The sequence below is a fragment of the Anolis sagrei genome, chromosome 4, assembly GCF_037176765.1.
Source record: "Anolis sagrei isolate rAnoSag1 chromosome 4, rAnoSag1.mat, whole genome shotgun sequence".
NCBI classification, from domain to species: domain Eukaryota; kingdom Metazoa; phylum Chordata; class Lepidosauria; order Squamata; family Dactyloidae; genus Anolis; species Anolis sagrei.
Genome location: NC_090024.1, coordinates 201,839,795 through 201,862,445, shown reverse-complemented (window position 1 = coordinate 201,862,445; position 22,651 = coordinate 201,839,795). Strand labels below are relative to the sequence as shown.

Sequence of the window (22,651 nt, the reverse complement as noted above, 5' to 3'; positions counted from 1 at the left end):
ACTCTATGTTTTATGATTCACTATGTGTTGCCACTACAACACAAAAGCAAATTTTGTTTAAAAAGTACTGCATTAGATATTTGGTTAAGTTTCCACTAGGTGGCATGAGCTTTCTAATTTTCCTTCAGCTCAGAAACAAAGCTCTCCATTCCCACAGATTCTGGATGCTTATATTCATCAATCCTTGGCTTGAAAAGATTTTTTAAAACTCCATGTAACGAAATATCTAATTATAATGTAAATTTAGAATGTGTTTATTACTGTTAGTATATGGCAAGTGCAGGACACCCTTAACTACAGCAATAACAACTCCTGTGCCACCTTAAAACATGATATGACATTGAGGGTAAAAGTCTGCATGACAAGAAGAGCTGCAACAATATGCTTTACGTATGAGAGTTATCTCCATATTTGTATGAGACAGCCAGTGTAAATGAATGAGTGCTAACACCCTGAAGGCACCAGATCCTACCTAATTTTGAAAGCCAAGCAGAGTCAGACTGGTTATTGGTTCATGGGATTTGAGTTATATTTCAGATGAAGTCAATAGCAACCCATTGCTTAGGATTCCCTTCTTAAGGAAATCTGATGAAATTCATGGGGTCACTGCAATTTGACATGTGACTTCAAGGCACATATGCACAGATAGTAAATAAAAACCTGCTAATACTGGTGGCTGGTAATTTGCTGGAGAATTTTACTTGGTTTGTATTTTTAAGTGAAACTATGTGATTTGCAATTCCTAGACTAATATGTGGCTAACAAGGGGGGGGGGGGAGACTGGAAATAGCCACAAATTTAATCATTCCATTTTGAAAATGAAATTAAGGTATTCTTTACACCTTTGAATTCTGAGATACGCTTCTCTACTCAATAACTGTAGAATAGAATACTATACAGAGCAAAATGCCTTGTGTGAAGAAGTGACAAGTCCTTCCATTCTTCAAATTAACTCGATTCCCTTTCCATTGAAGCGAATCAGTCAATGGAGGTGCATTGGTGGGGGTGGTGAAGCACAGCAATATGGCAAGAGCCCCGAAGAAGAGCACAAAATGGGCAGTGAAAGGCCTCTGGGTCAGGAGTGGAGTCCTGTTCAGGGGAGACCATGGACTGAAGTGAAATCCTAAGCTTAAAAAGTTATCTTATATAGATGTAAAATAAATTAGCCATAGGCTGGCAGGATTTATTATTGCTGGGATGCTAGTGGTGGCATATGCTTGTGTAACTTGAGGTTAAGCAAATGTATGAGCTTGTAAACATTTTGCATAAGGAAGCATTCAGTACCCCCTTACACAATGCTTCCCCTCAAATGCAAGGCAGCTACACAGTGTAGAATCACATCAGTTTGAAAGAATAATGCCCAAATATAACTGGGTTTTTGATAATATGGAGGGAAAGTGTAATCCTCCTGATTCTGCAATGCACTTGCTCCAGGAACTCGTCAGAGAGAGAGAGAGAGAGAGAGAGAGATACCCAGTGACTCAGGAAAAGCAACTGTTTCTTTCTCTGTCTCATGGATTCTGATTGCTAACTCACAGTAAGTGAATTACAGCTTCCAGGATTGCATGGTATCTACATATTAATCTTTAACATAAGGGCCTTGATGTTACAACAGTTTGTACCTTCCTTCTCTTGACGTGTATTCGGTATAATAGAGCAAAGGAGAAATCTCTTTCCAAATGAAAACATGTCATTAGGAGGTTGCAGTGCTGGAATGGGAATGTGTGTGTGTGTTCTGAGGAATACTCCTTCAGGATCTGTACTACTTGGTACTGGATCTGAAGAAGTAGGTTGATATCTAGAAATGGTCATGTGAAAACAAAAAACAGCTAACAAGACTTTAAAAAGTTTTATTATTTTGTGTGATAGATTATCACTGTGGATAAAGACAGAGGAAAATAACCAGTCTGAGGCTAGTAACTTCTTTCCTTTTCTTTAATGGGTTTCCGGTTTCACTTCACTAGAAGTTCAAAGGGTTAGCACTTGGTTGCAAGTTTGTTTTCCTTTCTAATGGAAACTTAAAGGTTTTCAGGTGTCTGAAAGATCAGCTGGACAAAGATCTTCTGTTGAAGTTCACATTTGAACCTATGCAATCAGGGGCAGGTACTCCTAAACTTAATTGAGCTTATACCTCCACACTTCCCAAAAAACCTACATGCAAGATTACAGACATAACTTGTAGTTTTAATGGTGACATTTTATTACTTATTTATCTATTTTTGATTTTTTGGATTTTTAGAGTTTAAACCAGAGTCTTCGCTGATTTGAATATCAGTACATACATAGGAATAAAATATAAATATTAAATACTCCCACTCATCTCAAAATGAGGGCATGATTCTCCTGGGAGGCAGGACTATGTAAGCTGTCATGCAGTAAATGGAAAAGTTAAAAGCAACTTTTCCTAGCTGTGTGCAAGAGTTAACATAGCCATACCTATGTGATTAACTTCCAGAATGCCTTAGGACTCCATTTTTTTTCCACTACACTATTGGAAGTCTCAGTCCAGATAAGGACCACTTACTGTGATAATTAGGATTCAGAAGATATATTTCATATTGACTTGTGCTGTATGTTTTGTCAGCATTGTATTAGTAATAAAAATGCAAAGTGGCCTTTAGCTTCTGTAGGAGGGTTGGAGAGCCTGAAGCTGTTTCACTACATGTGGCTCTTGGCCTAGTTTCAAAAGATCTTGCAAGAGATTTGTTCAAACCTCTGGCAAGGTACAATCATAAACATAATGTAATTGAGTTGTAGCTTATATGTGAGAGTGAGACTTCAAGTCACATATCAACTCACAAATTCCATGGGATTTTCTCAGGCAAGGAATGCTCAGTGGTTTTGCCTTCAGCTCTTGCTAATCAGTGGTGGTCTCCCATTCAAATACTAACCCTGTTAAGTTTCGATGGTTGGACAGATTTAGTGCCTTTAGGACAGTGGTTCCCAACTTGTGGGTTCCCAGATATTTTGGCCTTCAGCTCCCAGAAATCCTAATAGCTGGTAAACTGGCTGGGTTTTCTGGGAGTTGTAGGCCAAAACAACTGGGGACCCACAGGTTGGGAACCACTGCTTTAGGGTAAAGGTAAAAGTTTCCTCTGACGTTAAGTCTAGTTGTGTCTGACTGGGTGGTGGTGCTCATCTACATTTCTAAGCCAAAGAGCCGGCATTGTCTGTAGACACTTCCAAGGTCATGTGGCTGCATGGACTGCATGGAGTGCTGTTACCTTCCCGCAGAAGTGGTACCTACGGATCTACTCACACTTGCATGTTTTCAAACTGCTAGGTTGGCAGATGTTCTGTGGCGCGCTGGGCCTGTAACAGCTGTACTTTTCTATAGGACGTATACTTTAAGCCCAGCGGGAAGCCAGGGGGCCTCAAAGAGAGGTTCTCAGGGATTTTTCTGAAGTAATGGTTTTTAGAGTCAAGCAACACTTCAAGGCTTTCTTAGTCTAGTCCTCAATGGACTGGTACCTGACTTTGATTAACTAAACTTTCTCTGTAGGAAAAACCCCTTTTAGCCTCTCCCAGGCTGCTTTCTATCTATGCCTCATCGATGTGGGTGCTACTACCGATTCCAAATGCATCTAGTCATCGAGTAGACCTACCAGCCAAGGGTACCTTTCTCCTGGAATTTCTGCTTCTATATCCCTGGACATTATTGAGAAAGGAAGCTTTTCTACGGGACGAGCTGGCCTACGTCCTATAGCTTAGCTACCTTGTGTGTGACTGGCCAAAAATGGCTCCTTTTCCTCCAAGAACCCAGAACAATGGACAGAACCAAAGCTTAATTATGATGGACAGGAGCCCTGCCCTATGATTGCAAACTTTAACAGAAAGAAAATAAAGTTGGAGCTCCTGGTACAGCACAGCAGAAGTTTAGCCTAACAGCGGGAACTCACCCCGTTCCCTGGATTTGAACCGCCGACCTTTTGGTTAGCAAGTTCAGCAGCTCAGCGGTTTAACCCACTGTGCAACCAGGGTGCCCTGCTTTAAGGTATTTAGGTTTATTACTTAGTAGCTGAAAAGCAGGACTCATTACAATTAACTTTGCTTATTTGTACTTATTTTCAAGCTCTGAAAAAGGGATGTCCTCACACACTTTTGGCTCTGTTCCTATTCATCACTAGTGTAGCTCTGCTCAGCACCAGGATGTGACCTCAACTGATAATTTTCCTTAAAGGGATGTGATCCAGGCGATAAAAGTTTCTCAGTCTTATTTTATTTTAACTTTCGATTTTCTTGACACCAGCAGATGGCACTAGATGGCTACTAAGCAGATGGGTTTTATTACTAGATTCAGAATGACCTGTGAAGATTCTGTGTAGTTTTTTCTCACTTTTGAACTTCAAGGCACATCTGATTTTCTGTGTCTTCTCTAATTTACCATGATCAGTCTGTTCTACAGGTGAGAATCTAAAGATCTTTGCAGCCATTTGTGTACATGTTACCTGCCAACTGGAGTACTGATTTCAACACTGGAAATAGAAGAGAAACAATGGGATGTCTCTGAACCTTTCCTAAAACCTTAAAACAAAAGAAAACCTTTCTTTGCAATCACATACTGAAAGCCCCATCCTGCAAATCTCAATGAAGTGCATTATAGGCATTTTGAACATCTAGATTCTGGCTCGTGGGAGAAAATGGCATTACTTGCTTCAAGAATCAATACTTCTCTGGAGTTTTACATTCCCGATTCAGTGGATACCACCAAAAAAGTACTCATGTTTAGTTCAAATGTTCATATAATACCTTCTATGCCCCATAGAAATGCACTGGGTTAACCTGTCATAGGGAACTGGCACAGAATGTCAGATTCTTGGCAATGCCAGTAAAGTTTCCATTGCCTGGTAAGGAGGAAAGAAACACTCGATCATTTGGATAATATCCACACATAGTATCTGCTCCCAATCACATCTAAAAATTCTGTTTACACTGCAGTGTCTACATAAAGTAGTTGTTAGGTGTTCTCATGTACTCAATCCAATATACTAAATTCAGCATTGGTTAGCTGCTCCAGTGTATTAAGTCCTAAATCCAATTGTTAGTTTCAACTAGAGTGAACTCATCAAATGAATGGAATTTACATAAGTGTTGACTTGCCAAATTCTCATTAATACTAACAACTGGATTTATGTCCATGTGTGTAAAACATGCCCCAGTTCTTTTACTTGGGGATCACAGGGTGAAGCGGTAACCTTTGTGGATGTATACACAAGAAACACTGTCTTGGTTACATAAACATCTTTTGGCATTAGATACTCCCCTTCCCCCCTTTTTTAATGGAAACTATGTGGTCTGTGTGAAGCTGTCTAACATTTAATGAGTTGGTCATGAGCATTCCCACCAAATGAATGCTTTGAGTAATGTATAACAGTGACTGGTAGTTTCCCTGTCAGCTAGGTGGAATATCTGCTCTGGGTTTTACTCTAAATTTTAAAATATGTATCTAGAGTGTGGAATTATGTTCCCATAATAGGTTTACCACTTTGGATTTTAAGTTTATACTAAAATTCAGAGTCAATATACTACTTAATTGACATAAGAGCTACTGGCTCCCATGAATAATAATAATAATAATAATAATAATAATAATAATAATAATAACAACAACTACTACTACTACTACTTCTACTACTTTATTTTTATACCCCGCCATCATCTCCCCGAAGGGACTCAGGGCAGCTTACAAAGGGACAAACCCAAAAGTACAGATTAAAATAAACACAATGAAATAAAATCAACAACAACACATCAGAAAAAACATTTCACAGTCACAACAACATTTTAAAAACAGTATTATGGCTAAACGATTAAGTGCTGAATGGGGAGGGCTCAGGGTATGTGTGATGGTTCCTAAATAGAGCCAAGGGAAAGTGCAAGATTCAATTCAAATTCAATAAGGTCCAGCTAGGAGGGTAATGTCCTTAGCCATTTAAAATGCCAGGATTACAGGAGGGAGGGACAACTAAAGTGCAGGAGCTATGGTGAGACTGAAATATGTGCACATAGCATGGGAAGTATCTGTGGAAGTACACATTCACACAGATGCTCAAGTATCCTTTGTTTGTTTCATTCACAATGCAACTTAACTTATTTTAAGTATATGCCAATCACAACTGAAAGGATGTGGCCAATTAGTATTATTAGGTATGGAAAAGAGGAGAAGTGAAGTGTAAAGCTAATGACATACTAAAGATGCAGTCCCATAGAACTGGGGCATCAACAGACTAAGTTTAGTGGTTTCCAAATGGGAAATAATAGTATTCTATTTGTTTGGAAATCCAAATAAAACACCAGTGCAGAGAAGAATGGAGCAGTGCAAGGAGTTATGGCTTTTTCTGTTTCATCAGTCATGCTACCCCTCTATTCCGCTTTGGTTAGACCACACCTGGAATATTGTGTCCAATTCTGGGCACCACAATTCAAGAGAGATATTGACAAGCTGGAATGTGTCCAGAGGAGGGCGTCTAAAATGATCAAGGGCCCGGAGAACAAGCCCTATGAGGAGTGGCTTAAGGAGCTGGGCATGTTTAGCCTGAAGAAGAGAAGGCTGAGAGGAGATATGATAGCCATGTATAAATATGTAAGAGGAAGCCACAGGGAGGAGGGAGCAAGCTTGTTTTCTGCTTCCTTGGAGACTAGGACGCGGAACAATAGCTTCAAACTACAAGAGAGGAGATTCCATCTGAACATGAGGAAGAACTTTCTGACTGTGAGAGCCGTTCAGCAGTGGAACTCTCTGCCCCGGAGTGTGGTGGAGGCTCCTTCTTTGGAAGCTTTGAAACAGAGGCTGGATGGCCATCTGTCAGGGGTGATTTGAATGCAATATTCCTGCTTCTTGGCAGGGGGTTGGACTGGATGGCCCATGACAAGCCCGTAGCCAGGATTTCGTTTCGGGGGGGGGGCTGAATTTTTTTCAGGGGGGGTTTCAGCGGCGGGCTGAGTTTCGGGAGGGGGGGCTGAGTCTGAGTGAAAGAGGGTCTAGCCTAGCAAACCTTTTGTATCATTACCCCAATACCCCCATGCATATGGGATATATTGAGTATGGTGATCAGATCATGATATGAATAAACATAACAGTTTAAATAATGTAGCAGTAAGGCCTTTTCGCGAACCACCATGAGAATTTTGGGGGGGGGGGGCTGAAGCCCCTCAAGCCCCCCCCCCCCCCGGCTACATGCCTGGCCCATGTGGTCTCTTCCAACTCTTTGATTTTTTGATTCTATGATTCTAGCAATCAAAGAGTACTACTGTGTACTGTGTGCTACCTTTTTTGAATATCAGTCTTGTAGGAAAAAAGGGCCGACCAAGGGCAAAATGGATGGATGTTGTTATCCTTGAAGTGATTGACTTGATCTTGAAGGAGCTGGGGGTGGGATCTCTGGCGTGGGCTGGTCCATGAGGTCCTGAAGAGTTGGAAGCGACTGAATGAATAAACATTCAGTCGCTTGTAGGGCAATGATTTCTATAGATTTTAGTTCAGAGATATTTTGCTAAATGAGTCAAAGAGGAGATTGTTCTTTTGCATATGGGAAATAGCAGTGACGCCTTCTATACTGGTCATATATGAAAAGCTTTTGGAATACGGAGCAACACCTGAGTTTAAGAAATGTGGAATGTAATGGGACAGGCCAAGAAGAGGCAATGTAGGGTTTCTCTTGGCTGGCAGTACTCAAGTGCTCTTTACACAAGGAAATATAGTAGTATAGTAGTTTAGGGAAAGCTGCATGGCACGCAGGGCTGTGTGGAGGTTTGAGAGGAATGCCAACGCTCTGAATAGTTGTGCCAGTGCCTCTGCAGCCCTTCCCCAGTTTCTGCTCCCTGAAATAGCTTCCCCCTTTGATTTATGGTAGAGGCAGCCCTGCTTCATGTGCCAGTTTTTCCCCAGTAGCACTTGCAGCCCTACAGCATTACACTTGGTTGTCTGTTTACTAGAAAGCCCTGAAGAAATGTTTTACTGAATGTGTCTAGCGGGTTGGGGTCATGTTGATGTAAGGCTGCCATGTCTCCAGAGACTGAGGAGGTATCTATACTTCCATTTGACATCACTTTAACTACCATGGCTCAATGCTATGGAGAGTTTAGTTTTTGATTAGGAACTAGCACTCTTGACAGAAAAGGCGAAGGACCTTGTAAAACTAGACTCCATAACTCCACAGTATTGAGCCATGTCAGTTAAAGTGGTGTCAAACTAAGTTACTTCTACGGTGTGAATGCACCCTTACTTTTCAAACCAAAAGGCAAACCTGTATTTGGTTATGCTAGTTCAATGTTCTTTTCTCATCTAAACGAGGCCATAAATATACGTTCAGCCTTGCAAATAAATCCAGGAAAGTTACTAGTGGACCACATTTTCCACCTGATCCACCTGTCAATGCATGCAAATGTAAATTATTAGTGGGATTTTAATAGTTGTAAGAAAGCATGTTTTCTCCTAATTCAAGTATTGAAAAGATCCCAGTCTGCTCACCTAGAGGCACATCTTACCCGCCACAACAAGTAGTTAAAGGGGTATTTACAATATTGTAGCAGCTCAAGCCAGAGAAATAAATACCATTTGCACTTCTGGGTGAGTGGTTCCTATTGCTAACAAATTACCAATATCGCTCTTGTACTGTAGGTGGATTTGCAATTGTCTTTTTTGTGCTATTGTAGATATTGCATGGTTTATTCATATCTATCTTGCTACTTTCTAGCCAGTCTAGTCAATATGGGATAACTGCTATGGGAGAAAGCCATTTAAAATATATATCTTCAAGTTTTTTTTTGTTAAGCCAATATTTATTTAGTACTGATTGCCTATTTCTTTAAGCACCATTGCCCATTACAGCCCATTACTGGCAAAATACAAGCATTTAACGTTAAATTTGAACTGAAAACATAAGTAGCCAAATAAGAATGGAGTGGTGATGCCAAATTGATGATGATTAGAAAGGCCTTTTCTTTTACAATAGTATGAACAAATAAGTTCAATCAATAGATTTTAATTTAACAATATTTTAAAGGGCACATTCAAGTCTTCTCAAAACAACTTAATTAGCTACTATGTTGTCTTGAAGGCTGTGTCCAATTTACAGGGTGAATTTTTACCCACCCTTTTCCAACATGTGTAAATGGGTAAAGGAAAAGTTCATGGATTGATTAAAGTGCTGAAACTATTATGATACACTCTCTCTCACACACACACACAAGTAGGAATTTGAAGCTTCCTGTGAATTGGGTTGCTGTGAGTTTTCCAAGCTATATGACCATGTTCCAGAAGCATTCTCTCTTGATGTTTCACCCACATTTATGGCAGACATCCTCAGAGGTTGTGAGGTCTGTTGGAAACTAGGCAAGTGGGGTTTATATATCTGTGGAATGTCCAAAGTGAGAGAAAGAGCCCTTGTCTGTTGGGAGCAAGTGTGAATGTTTCAATTGGCCAGCTTGATTAGCATTTAATGGCCTTACAGCTTCAAAATCTGACTGGTTGCTGCCTGGGGAAAATCCTTTGTTAGGTGTTAGCTGGCCCTGATTGTTTCTTGTATGGAATTCCCCTGTTTTCTGAGTGTTGTTCTTTATTTACTGTGAATTTTGTAAATTTCTCCCTGAAATTGTAGCTGCCATTTAGAACTTCTTCAAGGCCAAGAAACACATGTGAAATTAAAAAAACACACACAAAGAGACCTAAGATGACACATTTAAGATGAACAACTATTATTGTGGTAGAAGCGATTGTGGAATTTAGCCTGTTTCACAATAAGTCTGTGTTGATGATTGGAAGCCATTATGCATTGGTCTGACTCTCCCACTCAACCATGGAAACTCACGGAGTGATCTTGGACAAGTCACATATTCTCATCTGCAGAAAAACATAACCTTAACATTATGAAAATTTGGAAAAAACTTAAAGCCCAATAGCAACAAGAATAACAACAACAACAACAACACTGTTGTTCCTTTCTTCCAGTGCAGAATTGTGGAGACTCATTATGACAACCATCATAGCTATTCAGTTAAGGAGAATAAATAGTTCCCTTTCCTCCAAGAGTTTATAGCAAATTAGTAGATTGCTAGATAAACTGAACTTTTAATTATTTATACTCAAATGATCTAAAATAACAACAGTAAAATCTCTATCCGAAAACAATAAAATATCTGAAACAAGCAAACTGCAGAGTATGTATTGTTAGTCCCAGTTAGAGGAGGCCCATTGAGCCAAAACAGCTTGTTAAGGTACATTTGTATAAATTTCATTGATTCAATGACTTAGTTTTATCAGGATTATCCATTAGATTTTTGACATGGGCTTTAATGCTAGTCATTGAATTCACTGGTCTTTACTTCTTATTGGATAGTTTAGCATGTAAAATACACAGCAGTTTTGACAAAAAACCTTCAGTCAACTCAAATGCAAAACTTAAGCTTTTAATTAGAAATGGAAGGAGTCCTACAGAGAGGAATTGTCATTGAAATGGCCAATGTGAAAAAAGAAAAGCAGAACTTGAAATATTCATTAAATCAGGTGTAAAAGAATGACAAAATCTCAGGATATGTGAAACATTTTTGTCAAGTAATGTCAACATCTTGTCGAAGGCTTTCATGGTTGGAATCACTGAGTTGTTGTAGGTTATAGAACATGGCCATATAGCCTGAAAAAAACCCTACAATAACCTAATGTCAACATGTTTCATCCTGGAATATTTATTTTTCATCAGAGAGGGTTAAAATATACAGGTAGAGAAGGTGGAGCCGTGATGAAATAATCATGAAATAATCATGTATGAGCTTGTATGCCATACATGTATGCAAACTTTATGGAAAACACATCCATTCAGAAATGTTTTATTAAACAGGACAAAATGTAATACATATAAAACAATATTTGCAAAACCATTTGAAAATTGCCCTACAGGAATTTCAAAAAGAAGGTCTCCTTCCATAGCTTATACCTGGCAATTGAAAATTCTTAAAGAAACCATTTTAATGTTCCACGCCCAGATCCACAGGGATGCATTCCAAAACTATCTGTGGATAACTGAAACTGTGAATAATGGAGAAATATTTCTAAGTATTGCATACCATCCAACAGCCCCCGGTGGTGCAATGGGTTAAATCCTTGTGTTGGCAGGACTGCTGACCAAAAGGTCGGTGGTCCTAATCTCGGGAGCGAGGTGAGCGCTCGCCTGTCAGCTCCAGCTTCTCATGTGGGGACATGAGGGAATCCTCCCACAGGATTGTAAAACATCTGGGCATCCTCTGGCAATGTCCTTGCAGACAACCAATTCTCTCACACCAGAAGTGATTTGCAGTTTCTCAAGTGACTCCTGACACGAAAAAAAAATCTGAATGGGCAAGAATCCCTGATTAATCCCTTGTCATCCCAGTTTCACAGTTGTTTTTAAATTCCCAGTTTCTCTCTCTTAGGGCCCTTCTACATTGCCCTTATATTTCAGGATCTTATCCCAGATTATTTGTTTATCCCAGGTTATCTAGTAGTGGGGACTCGTATATTCCAGTTTAAAGCAGATCATCTGGGATCAGATTCTGGGATAAAGGGCAGTGTGGAAGGGCTCTTAGTCCCATTTTCCCCTTTTATCCTCAGTTACTTTATCTATTCCACAAAACTAGTTAGTGCTCCATTTACTCAGCGAGAGGATAGGAGGGAGCTGAATCTTGTGCTTCCCATTAATTTCAAGCTTGTAGAAAATTAGAGGTCATGTTGCCAGCATTTTTCTCAAAAGTAACATTTTTACGAAAACAAATTGATTAATGAGTAAAATATTCCAAGCCCTAGGAAGAAAACCTTGCATCAGTTCAGAAATATAGCACATTCCTCTCTAGACTCTCATTAGACTGAAGCTTATATATTCTCAGTAGATTAGATTCTGAATGCATTTTGTGTAGTCCATATTCTTCACAGTCTATTCACAAAACACACCATTAATGAGTTGGATTCTGAACCTGTTTGTTTTCCATAGTTCTGCTCCAATGGGATGCTGGCCTCTTGCCCATTTGGAAGCAGCTTTAGTCTTGACATTAAATGAAGATAATCAGTGGTTCACAAATGCCACCTATGGAATAAATTCCCAGCTTTGTCCCACAAATTTCATATCTTTTCAGTTTCTGGAACAAATAGGTTCTTCTTTTACCAATACAAGAGACCATGGATAATTCCCCTTTGGACATCACACCTAAAATTATGCTGAAATGGTTTAAATAATAGCATCCTATTAGAAGATAAAAACTTTTTCCATCTGTAACTGCAGGTCAATACAGTTCCTCTCTAAACAGCAGAAGCCATATGCTGTGGGGATCATGCAGAATTGCAGTGACATTGAAGCAATGGCAGTGGACCACAGGTAATTATGCAAAGCTATGTGTATTTCCTAAAGAAATTCACTGTGCATGAGAAGCTTGTTGGCATAAATGTTTATGTCGGCATTACAACTGGGATTTAGTAAGTATCATTGTTTTTCGTTCTACTGTTCAAAATTAGAAGAGGACTCTTGAGAAAGGGGACTGGGGACAAGTAGAAGTATCTTAGCAATACTAGTCATTCTGGTAGATAATAATGCCTTTTTCAGCAATTGTGCAACTAAGTATGAAGCTTGCTTGTTGACGTAAAGTGCTCAAAAGGTAAAGAAGAAGATGCTTCCATAGGGAACTTCAAAATTACAACTCAAGAACTATACTTATGTGAAATAGAAGTGATAGTCCTACTGGGTGTATACTATAAAATAATGAAAAATTGTTAAAATTGAAATAACAACCACACATTGCACGCATTAAAATAATATCTAAGTAAACAATTGTGCAAACAAATAAGAAGCAATACTCACAAGGTGTTGTTGTTTAGTCATTCAGTTGCTTCTGACTCTTCGTGACCTCATGGACCAGCCCAGGCCAGAGCTCCCTGTTGGTCATTGCCACCCCCAGCTCTTTCGAGATCAAGACAGTCACTTCAAGGATACCGTTTATCCATCTTGCCCTTGGTTGGCCCCTTTTCCTTTTTCCTTCTATTTTCCCCAGCATCATTATCTTCTCCAAGCTTTCCTGTCTTTTCATTATGTGGTCAAAGTACTTTATCTTTGCCTCTAATATCCTTCCTTCCAATGAGCAGCCGGGCATTAGTTCCTGAAGTATGGACAGGTTTGATTTTCTTGCAGTCCAAGGCACTCTCAGAATTTTCCTCCAACACCACAGTTTGCTCAGCCTTCATTATGAACCAGCTCTCACATCCATAGGTTACTTTGGGGAATACTATTGTTTTAACTTGGATCTTTGTTGCCACTGTGATGTCTCTACTCTTCACTAAAAACATCCAGGTGTCCCCTGGGCAATGTCCTTGCAGACGACCAATTCGCTCATACCAGAAGCAACTTGCAGTTTCTCAAATTGCTCCTGACATGAAAAAACAAAAAAACAAAACCCCCTATTTTATCAAGATTGCTCATTGCTCTCCTCCCAAGAAGTAAATGTCTTCTGATTTCCTGGCTGCAGTCTGCATCTACAGTTATCTTTTCCACTAGAAATACAAAGTCTGTCACTGCCTCCATTTTTTCTCCTTCACAAGGTATCGTTATCAGTTAACAAGCTAATGGTTGTTCCCAAACAGATGTGTCCCAAAAAGTCATTGTGTTGTTCTTTGACATTACCTTATTAATTTTCTGTGGTAATGGAAAAAGTGCTGGAGGCATAGGAGATGAAAAAGGATTACAAATCTATATAAATAAAAATGTAATGTTTGTTTGTGGGATTAACAGAACTCAGAAACCACTGGACGAATTGACACCAAATTTGGACACAATACACCTCTCAGGCCAATGAGTGACCATCACTCATAAAAACACTGAAAAACACAGCGGAAGAAACTTAAAAAACCAATAAATAAAAAACTACATTACAACACATACACAAAACCATATGTATAATAATAATAATAATAATAATAATAATAATAATAATAATCTACTTTATTTATACCCTTCCACCATTTCCCCAACGGGGACTTGGGGCAGCTTACATGAGGCCAAACCCAGACAACATATTACAGCAAAATAAAACCAAAACAGAAGCAACAAGCAACAACATCATAATTACATAAAAACATATGAATACATAAACAATATAACATTACAATAAACACAATCACAGTGATAGTGGGCGGGCCACATGTGCAGGATAAAATGTTAAAAAACAAACACACATATATATACATATATATATACACATATACACACACACAACACATACACACCGACTGGGCCACAGCAACACGTGGCAGAGGACGCCTAGTGAAGGATATAAACGTTTGAATCCCAACCCAGTATAGCATGGATGGATGGATCATATGTTCTCTATTTCTGCACTGCTATTAACCCAAGAGGAAACAGGGGGTGTTTTGACCACTGCTTCTTAAACAGTGGGCTTGGACCCCAATGGGGTCCCTTTAGCTCAATGTTGGAGTTATGAAAAATTTGGCAACAGATAAAGGTTTCACCAAGTGGCTGTTTTAGACATTTACACAAATCTGTTGTGCAATGTTGACAATGGACTCTGCAGAAGGTACTTCAGCTGTACTTCATAGAAAGGGAAATCGGCTAGTTTAGCAAGTCTTGATTTTTATGCCTATATTATATACCTATATACCTAGGGTCACATAAAAGTTTATTGGACCGGAAGAGGTTGTGAATGGAAAAGTTTAAGAAGCCCTAGTTTCTTAAACACAAAAAGAAATCTCCACACAATTGTGCACACAATTGTGTGTAGAATTCTCAGAACTTGTGTTGCAACACAGTGAGATGTCAACTAATACAAGCTTGTTTTTTTAAAATCAAAATGAAATATTACAATCCCCACCCCCATATAATGAATTGAGAGAAATTCTCCCACACTTTGAACCTCTCCTAAAACTAAATGTGTTCTATGAACTGATGAACAGAAAGATATAATTCAAAATAGCAGCCATTTGAAGATCAGTTGTGTAAGGACTTCACTGTGTTTAGTAAAGTGCTTGTTTAAGCCTTAATGTTTTGGCATCAAATATTACACTAATATTCATTGTGTGATGGAAAGGAGAAGAAATGAACAATTTGGAAATCAAGTTTAATTACACTGAAGAAGTAAAAGGGAAGAGAGACTTTGATTTTTATGCACTGGCTTTTCTTTTCCAGTTTGCACCACTATGAAGATCTCAGTCTTTGACTAATCCTGCATGTTGCAGGTAAGAAATATCACTGTGGATTATCCCCCCCCCCCCCACAAAGGGCCACAATTTGTTTTAAAAAGGGAAAGGAAAAGCCTACAAATCACACGTGTTTACAAATGAAAGGCTGGACTCCAACTAGGCTAAGGTCAGGCAGGACCTTTCATTTAAATGTTCTGTGGAGCTGCAACAGGATCCAAAGGCCATGTTGTTTGACAAACTTAAAAGCTAGAGCAAAGTTCAATCAAATATCAGATATACACAGTTGGCAGCAACTGGACACAGAAATCTGTCAGTGTGTTCCAGTGATGATTGCCTGAGAAAAACATTACGAAGTACGAAGCACTGACCTACAGAAAAACAGGTTGCTTCTGATGATCTTCCACTTGCTCAGGCATTCCTGGACGTTCCTGGCCCCTGTGGACCAATTATATTAAACTTTGCTTATCATTGTCCAAACATTAAACATCATAAAGGTTGCACTAACAAGTTGTCCTTTGGAGTCTAACTCCCGCCCACCCAAGATGCCAGTGAGTCTTCCAGAGAGTTATGATCTAAACAGGTCTGGGATCCTTAGTGTCTGTTACAGAAATATGTGCATGAATTAGTAAAATTAATGAGTAGATATCAAAATAGAAAGAGGGCACACAAAAGAAAACATGTATTCATGATACATAAATCTCAATAATAAGTCTACACACTGAACTAAAATCAAACCAAATGATAACAAGAGCAGTCCAATTAAATATTAATCACTAGGCAATCTGATGACAAATTCAGCAACATTGGTGTGGCTTAATTTGTCAGCAGAATTGTTGTTCACAGCCATGCATTTATTTCCACTGTGAAGTAACCAATTCTGCAATTCGGTCTCTGTATCCATAGGGGATTTGTTCCTGAACTTATAGTACAAACAGGAAACTGTGGATAATAGCAATGGAGGACCTAGAAAGTCATAGGTTACATGGATACAGAGGTTATATTGTGTATTTTAATACTAGTTATGATAATGATGACAATGAGTATAAAAATGTTGTGATAAGTGGCATCAATCCCAGTGGGTTTAGATGGTGTCTGCACATTCTTACCGGAGTTAATGTGCTTTTCTCCCAAACAGCAAGAGGGTGTTATGTGATTTCAGCTCCGCTAAATCACAGATTCAGGGGGCCCTAGTGTCTAGCTTCTCAGAAGGCCAAATGAGACACAAATGGGTTGAAGGCAAAATCAGAGGCTTTCTTCTCAATGAACAGAGAGAATGACAGAAGAGATAGCCCTCCAAAGAACTGACATACTGCAATTGCAAAAACAGAGCATGTGTATTTCATTTGACAGCTATTCAAGAAACCTGTGCCAATTCCTGATTGGTCCAAAAACTGACCAGCTAGGATCCACATCCTGAGTAGCTCAGGACTTGAGTCACCTTTGGGTTCATGAAAAGCGGGATAGAAATATTGTAAATAATAAATAAATAGAGTCTTGTGGGTCAAAACACTGTTGTTTGGTAAACTGGTGGAATCAGGGATTCAAAGAGAAAGGGACTCTTGCTGCAGCAATTGGCATGTACAAGAATCTATTTCCTCATCTTCTCTGGATGGGCTGGGAAAAAGGGGGAAATGTAGTGGTACCTTTAAGATTAACTAGTTTTTATTTTAGCATGAGCTTTTGTGAATACAAATCCACTTCTTTAGATGGGTTGCATCTGAAGAACTGGATTTATATCCAGAAAAGCTCATGTTAATATGTATCTCTATACCTCTATATCTCTATCTCTATATCTACCAGTCTTAATTGTTTTTGCTTTCCTCCCCTTCTCCCTCCCTTCTTCCTTTTCATGCTGCAAGGGACAAACACGGCTACTTCTTGAAAATGCTCTTTCCTTTCTCTAGATGTGTGGAGAGATTATCACACTTTGTGGACTTTGGAGATGGGGTAAGCTTTCAATGCAATTCATCATCTTCTTATCACTACTTATACTTTCTCTCAGCCATTGATATCTTTCTGTTGCTTCCTCCATCTATTTCCATAAGAAAAACCCTAATTAAAACTAAACCGAGGTTCTAGAATGCACAAATGATGAAATCAGCATGAGGTCTAAGTCTATTTAAACATCAAAGGGATGGAGATCTAGCAAAATTGTGACAATCATTAATTGTGTCAGTACACTAGGGTGGCCAGTTCTGCATAACAACACAAAGAAAAAGAAAGATATTTCTCACCACAAAGAGGACAAAAGGAGAAACAGATTTGTACATGTTAATTCATATATGTGGGTGCAAATTTAGAGCAGCTATAATATAATTACAAATGCAACATTTCTAATTGATTTTTGAAATCTTCTGTGGAAGTTGTCTTCTCGGTCTTGGCTGCTCCCAGGCTCTGGCACTCCCTTCCCAAAGAAGTTATATTGACATCCTTCTTTGATATTTGGTCTTGGCTTTGTGCTTTAGCTGGCTATTGAAGACTGCTCGGGGAAAACAAGACATGAATATCATGCTGGCTTGTCTATTTCTTGTTTTCTTTTTAATTGCTAATGTTTTATAACTCTTTAATTACTTCACTGCAGCAGCAAGTAATTGCTTGGCTTCTAGTTGCAACCAACATTTGCTGTTAAAAGTTCTTTTTAAATTTTTGGATATTTTAGGTATATTTTTGTATGTATGCTGTGATCTTTTTGTTTTAACTCTTGTAAGCTGCTTGAATCTTAAAATGGGTAAAAGGTGGTATGTCTGTATGTGTGTCTATGTACCTATCAAACAAATTACAACATGTCTCTTTGCAGAAAACTGAAACTAGGTGAACTGTGGCCTTCTCCGGTTAGTTGTCTTTTTGAAAGGCAACTTCCAAAGAATCAATCTCTCACTGTTCTAACTCTATTTCTTTAAGTTGGAGATGTACTGACGGCCGTACAGCTAGAAGCCTGTACATAATGGCACATGCTTACTTGATAGGGAAGAGAGCTTTTTTGGAAATGTGTTTGACATAGAGGTGGTGATCATAGGGTCGTCCATATGTTATGGGCTGCAGGATTTCTTGACATTGGCCACTGGCTTGCCCTGCTGGGAGCTGTAGTCCAATTACATCTGGAGGATTAAATGATCCTCATCCTTATATTTGCACAATAACATGCCCCAAAGTAATGAGTTATTAGTAACACTTGCTAGTAGCAAGTTACTTGGGGGGGGGGGGTGAGGGCATAACAAAACTACATGCCACAAATAGTATTGTGCGTAAAGAACATTGTTTCATTGATATAGCAAAAATATGTTTAAAGGGCCTTTTTGCTGGTATTTTGCTGGAATGTTTCAAGTTTCAAGCCACTTTCTCATCAACCAATCAGAAATGCAAGAGAAGTAAACTAAAAAGCAATGAGCAGTTCAACAAGCAATGCAACAATGACATTGTTTTTGTTGTTTTAATGTGCAATTGTTAATCTGAGTATTATACTGAATTGTCGAAGGCTTTCATAGCCAGAATCACTGGGTTGCTGTGAGTTTTTCGGGCTGTATGGCCATGTTTCAGTAGCATTCCCTTCTGATGTTTCACCTGCACCCGTGGCTGGCATCTTCATAGGCATCTTCTGAAGATGGCAGCCACAGGTTCAGGTGAAACGTTAGGAGAGAATGCTCCTGGAACATGGCTATACAGTCTGAACAACTCACAACAACCCACTCTACCGAATTGCTTGTTAACAGTAACTAAGTAAATCCATGTAATCTAATGCTTTTGTAATTTTAAAAATGGTTGAAAAAATTAGATGGCATAGGCTTAATTAGGACATTCTCTGTCAGACTGGGACATCTATGTGAGAGTAGCAACCCTGCCTCTACCACTGAAGTCCCTCTGGCCTTGATCAGGTACAGTCCTGCTTTGAAACCATGAGGCTGCTGCATTCAGTGCCCACACTGACCTAATTCCTTTTGTCGGAAATGACTGTAACAATTTGAAGGTAACATACAAAAACACAGTAAGACAAAATTAGCTTCCTTTAATTTGGTGCTCTCGAGATGGTGTTTAACTCCTCTGGGAGTTGTCTTCAACTTCTCTGGGATGGTGATGCCAGATAAACAAAGGGAATGGGATTATGCCTTCTCTGCCCCTGGTCCAGAATAATCCCATATCTAGTGGGGATTCTAAGACTAATAGTCCAACATTATTATCTCTCCAAGTTGTCCTTGATGTCTTGCATCTTGTTGGTCCCACACATGGAACTCCATATATAGTTAATGTCCAGAATTGTGGGGCCGTATTCAGTGAATACCTCTCTACTCTGGCCCTGTAAATCTGGAGGCAACTCCTGAATGGGGCTTCTGAAACCATTCGAAAAGAATAAACCTGGAACAAATCAAAGATGCATTTTTCCTAGGAAGGGAGAGAAGAGTTGCTTTCAGTTTGTGTAAGTTGTGAAGATTTCTTTGGGAAAAGGGCTAATTTAAAAAGACAGCATGGAGTTCTGAATGAATCCAACCCTGGAGATTCCCACAAGAGCTGTGGATACCCTTATGCCCTAAGATATACTGTAGAGTCTATGAGCACATTTGGGTTACTGGTTTTGTGGCATCTGAGGACATTATCCAAGATACAGACACACAACAGATCATTCCTCAATGCTTCACCCGCCTCTATGTGCTTAGTTGGCACCATGTCCATGATACCTTTCAGGACCTGCCCTGGGATGAACCACAACAAAGTAGGCCTATTGTGCACCTTATGAGTATGTATGAGAGCATGAGGACGTGTGTGTGATCTGAAAGGGAAGCTGAGTCCAAGACATTATCTCCCATGGGGCTTTGTGGACCCCATCACTAATAATATCAGGGTGTCCTGCCAAGTTTTCTCCAATGAACCTGTGACATTATCCAAAATGACAAGGGGGACTGATTTATTCTACCAAAAAGGCCGCATTAAACAAACATGACCTGAGAGAATCCCAGCCCTACAATTCTAGGCCTGTTTGGGCCCTCGGAGGGAGATGAAAGCCTTCCCTATAATTCCTCAGTTTGACCCGGAATCCCCCCGACTTGATCTGCCAAAGCCTTTGGCTGCTGTAGATCCCTCCATTTGATTGCCTTGACAGAAGCGGCTTATTAATTGCGCTAATGAGGGGCTCAGCAATAAGGAAAAGGCAGAATGATGGAGAGAGTCCAGTGTGGCTAATAAAACGTTGAAAACCCGGCAGAGCACAAGGTCACTCTGTTGCCAGGCTACTAGCTTAACTGTGTGTCTCCCTAAATTGAGAACCAGTAGGTAATTTCTGAGGGAAAAATACAATTTCTCATAACTTGCATTGCTAATGTGATGAGTGACATTTTATTTTCTCAAAGTGGATGTACAGTAGAGCTCCTAGGGCTGACATGAGCCTGGCTTTTATCTCTAGTCTCTGAGTAGGGATGATCTCCTCACTGGAAAATGGTTTGGACTCCATTTGACATATTGCCAATCTAATTACGCTAGTCTCCTTCCTAAAGTCTAAAGCTTTGCTAGTAAAAGGAGCAAATAAACATACATACAGATTTTCAGAACTGGCCCAACTATTAGTTAAAGTGATTGATTTTTAAAGAAACCAATGTGAGCTTTGGCTGGCTCCCTCTGCTCTCTTTCCATTGTCAGGGAAAGACCTTTATATTGGGGTAGGCATTTGGTCCTTTAAACTCATGTGACAGGTATTCTTTGTTTTTAGTAAGATACGCTGTGCTTTGACCTTTTAAAATTACATTTTAAATGTGTGTTCAATTATTTTAATTATGCACTTTATTGCACAAACCCGCTATTCCATTATAGCAACATTATTATTGATAGCGGATACACACTGACATGAACATCTTCAACATTGTATCTCTGTTCAATAGAGCAATTGTGCTCATTTGTCAATTCATAACCCTGAAAATGTACTTCTGCACATCTTCATAACCCGGCCTGCCCACACTATCACTGTTCCATAATGTTTTATTTTTATTTTTTAGCACAACCACACAATTCCTACATTAAAAACAAAAAGGCAAATGTAACTATAATATAAAAGGAAAATGATCAGCTTGAACATAGTAAGAGTGACTGGGAGGAGGCTGGGAGTCCCACTCCCTGATGTCACTGTACTGCTCTAGACACTAGTCATGTGCATTCGAGGTAAACCTTGATCCATTTTGTGTCCTGGCTTTTGGTCAGGGCCCCAATCCATTTCGATTGAGCCTCCAGAAACCGGGAGGTCAGGTATTTGCTTTCTGTTTTCAGTGCCAAAAGATCAATTTTCTTTCGGCCCATTATTTGGGGGGGGGGGGTTAATCCGTAGCCCCAAAGCACCCGGGACCTATGTGCCCAGGCCTGGCAGGGCCTGCAGCTGAGCCCCAAGTAAGGAATGCTCCTTACTTGTTGCTTGGCTGCAGGCCCTGCTAGGTGCAGGCGTGTAGGTCCAAAGCCTGCTCCCATAGGCCCAAAGCACAGGAGTGCTTGTAGTCCAAAGTCTGCACCTGTAGACGCAAAGCACGGGGGTTCCTGTAACTGAGCGCCAAGTAAGGAGTGTTCCTTATTTGGCGCTTGGCTGTAGGCCCTGACAGGCCCAGGTGTGTAGGCCCAAAGCATGGACCTGTAAGTCTGGCCACTTTGGGCCTACGGGGGCACACACTTTTGTCCTAGGCACCTGTTCCCAACAGCCGAGCACCAAGTAAGGAGTGCTCCTTACAGAGAACTCAGCGGCAGGCCCTGCCAGGTCCGGATGCCTAGACCCAAAGCGCTGGGGTGCCTACAGCCAAGCACCGAATAAAGAGGGCTCCTTACTTGGCACTCAGTTGCAGACCCTGCCAGGCCCCGACACTTTGGGCCTATGCATGGGCAAAAAGCAGGCTTGGAACTGGTGCCTGCTCTCGCCTGCCTTTCATATCAATTTTATTTTTATTCCAAAAGGGGCCTTCCTGTTTTGGGGCATCTGAATGGATGGAATGAAATGGAAACACGAATCAAATGGATGAGACAGATTTCAGGCCCATGACTAGTAGACATGGAAATGAAAGGTGCAATTGCACCAAAATGACAGGAACATTGCAGAATTGAACACTATTGGTGAATTTTACCTATTAATAGCTAAGGACTGGAAAATCACAAGTAGATAAACTGGAAGTAAGGTGAATATGGTGTCATACAATTGGGACCCTCACCAAAGGTCTGCCTCAAGCAATAAAATCTGATGACTTTTTTGAAATAGGGTTGTTTTCTTCATTGTTATTTATGACTTATTTAAGATTTTAGCTAAACTGTGTTTTAAATTGTTGTAAACTACTGTACCAGTAGAAAGGTGGGATTAAAATAAAATTAAATTAAATCTATGCTTCCAGTAGCAGGAAGAAGGAGATGTGGGATTTATGAGATTATTGAGTTCAGGGGCCAAAGTAATTTGCCGACCTTGAACACTGTTATAAGCAAATTACATGGAGGCATTAGCACCTTTTGCTGCTTTGCTTTAGGAAGAAAATC

The 22,651-nt window shown here is 39.8% G+C and overlaps 1 long non-coding RNA gene across 5 annotated transcripts in view; it reads left to right on the top strand.

Annotated features, from left to right (window-relative positions):
* The first annotated feature begins 1,474 nt into the window (after nt 1–1,474).
* LOC132773371 (uncharacterized) overlaps nt 1,475–22,651 on the top strand; it is a 42,036-nt gene continuing 20,859 nt past the window's right edge. For 3 of the 5 annotated variants that reach the window (XR_009631313.2, XR_009631309.2, XR_009631312.2), the window contains exons 1-3: nt 12,257–12,439; nt 15,156–15,205; nt 17,029–17,116. This is a non-coding gene — a long non-coding RNA (uncharacterized lncRNA). Of the gene's footprint in view, nt 1,538–12,256; nt 12,440–15,155; nt 15,206–15,695; nt 15,750–17,028; nt 17,117–22,651 lie in introns of those variants that run through there. The other 2 variants (XR_009631311.2, XR_009631314.2) reach the window with 2 other exon arrangements.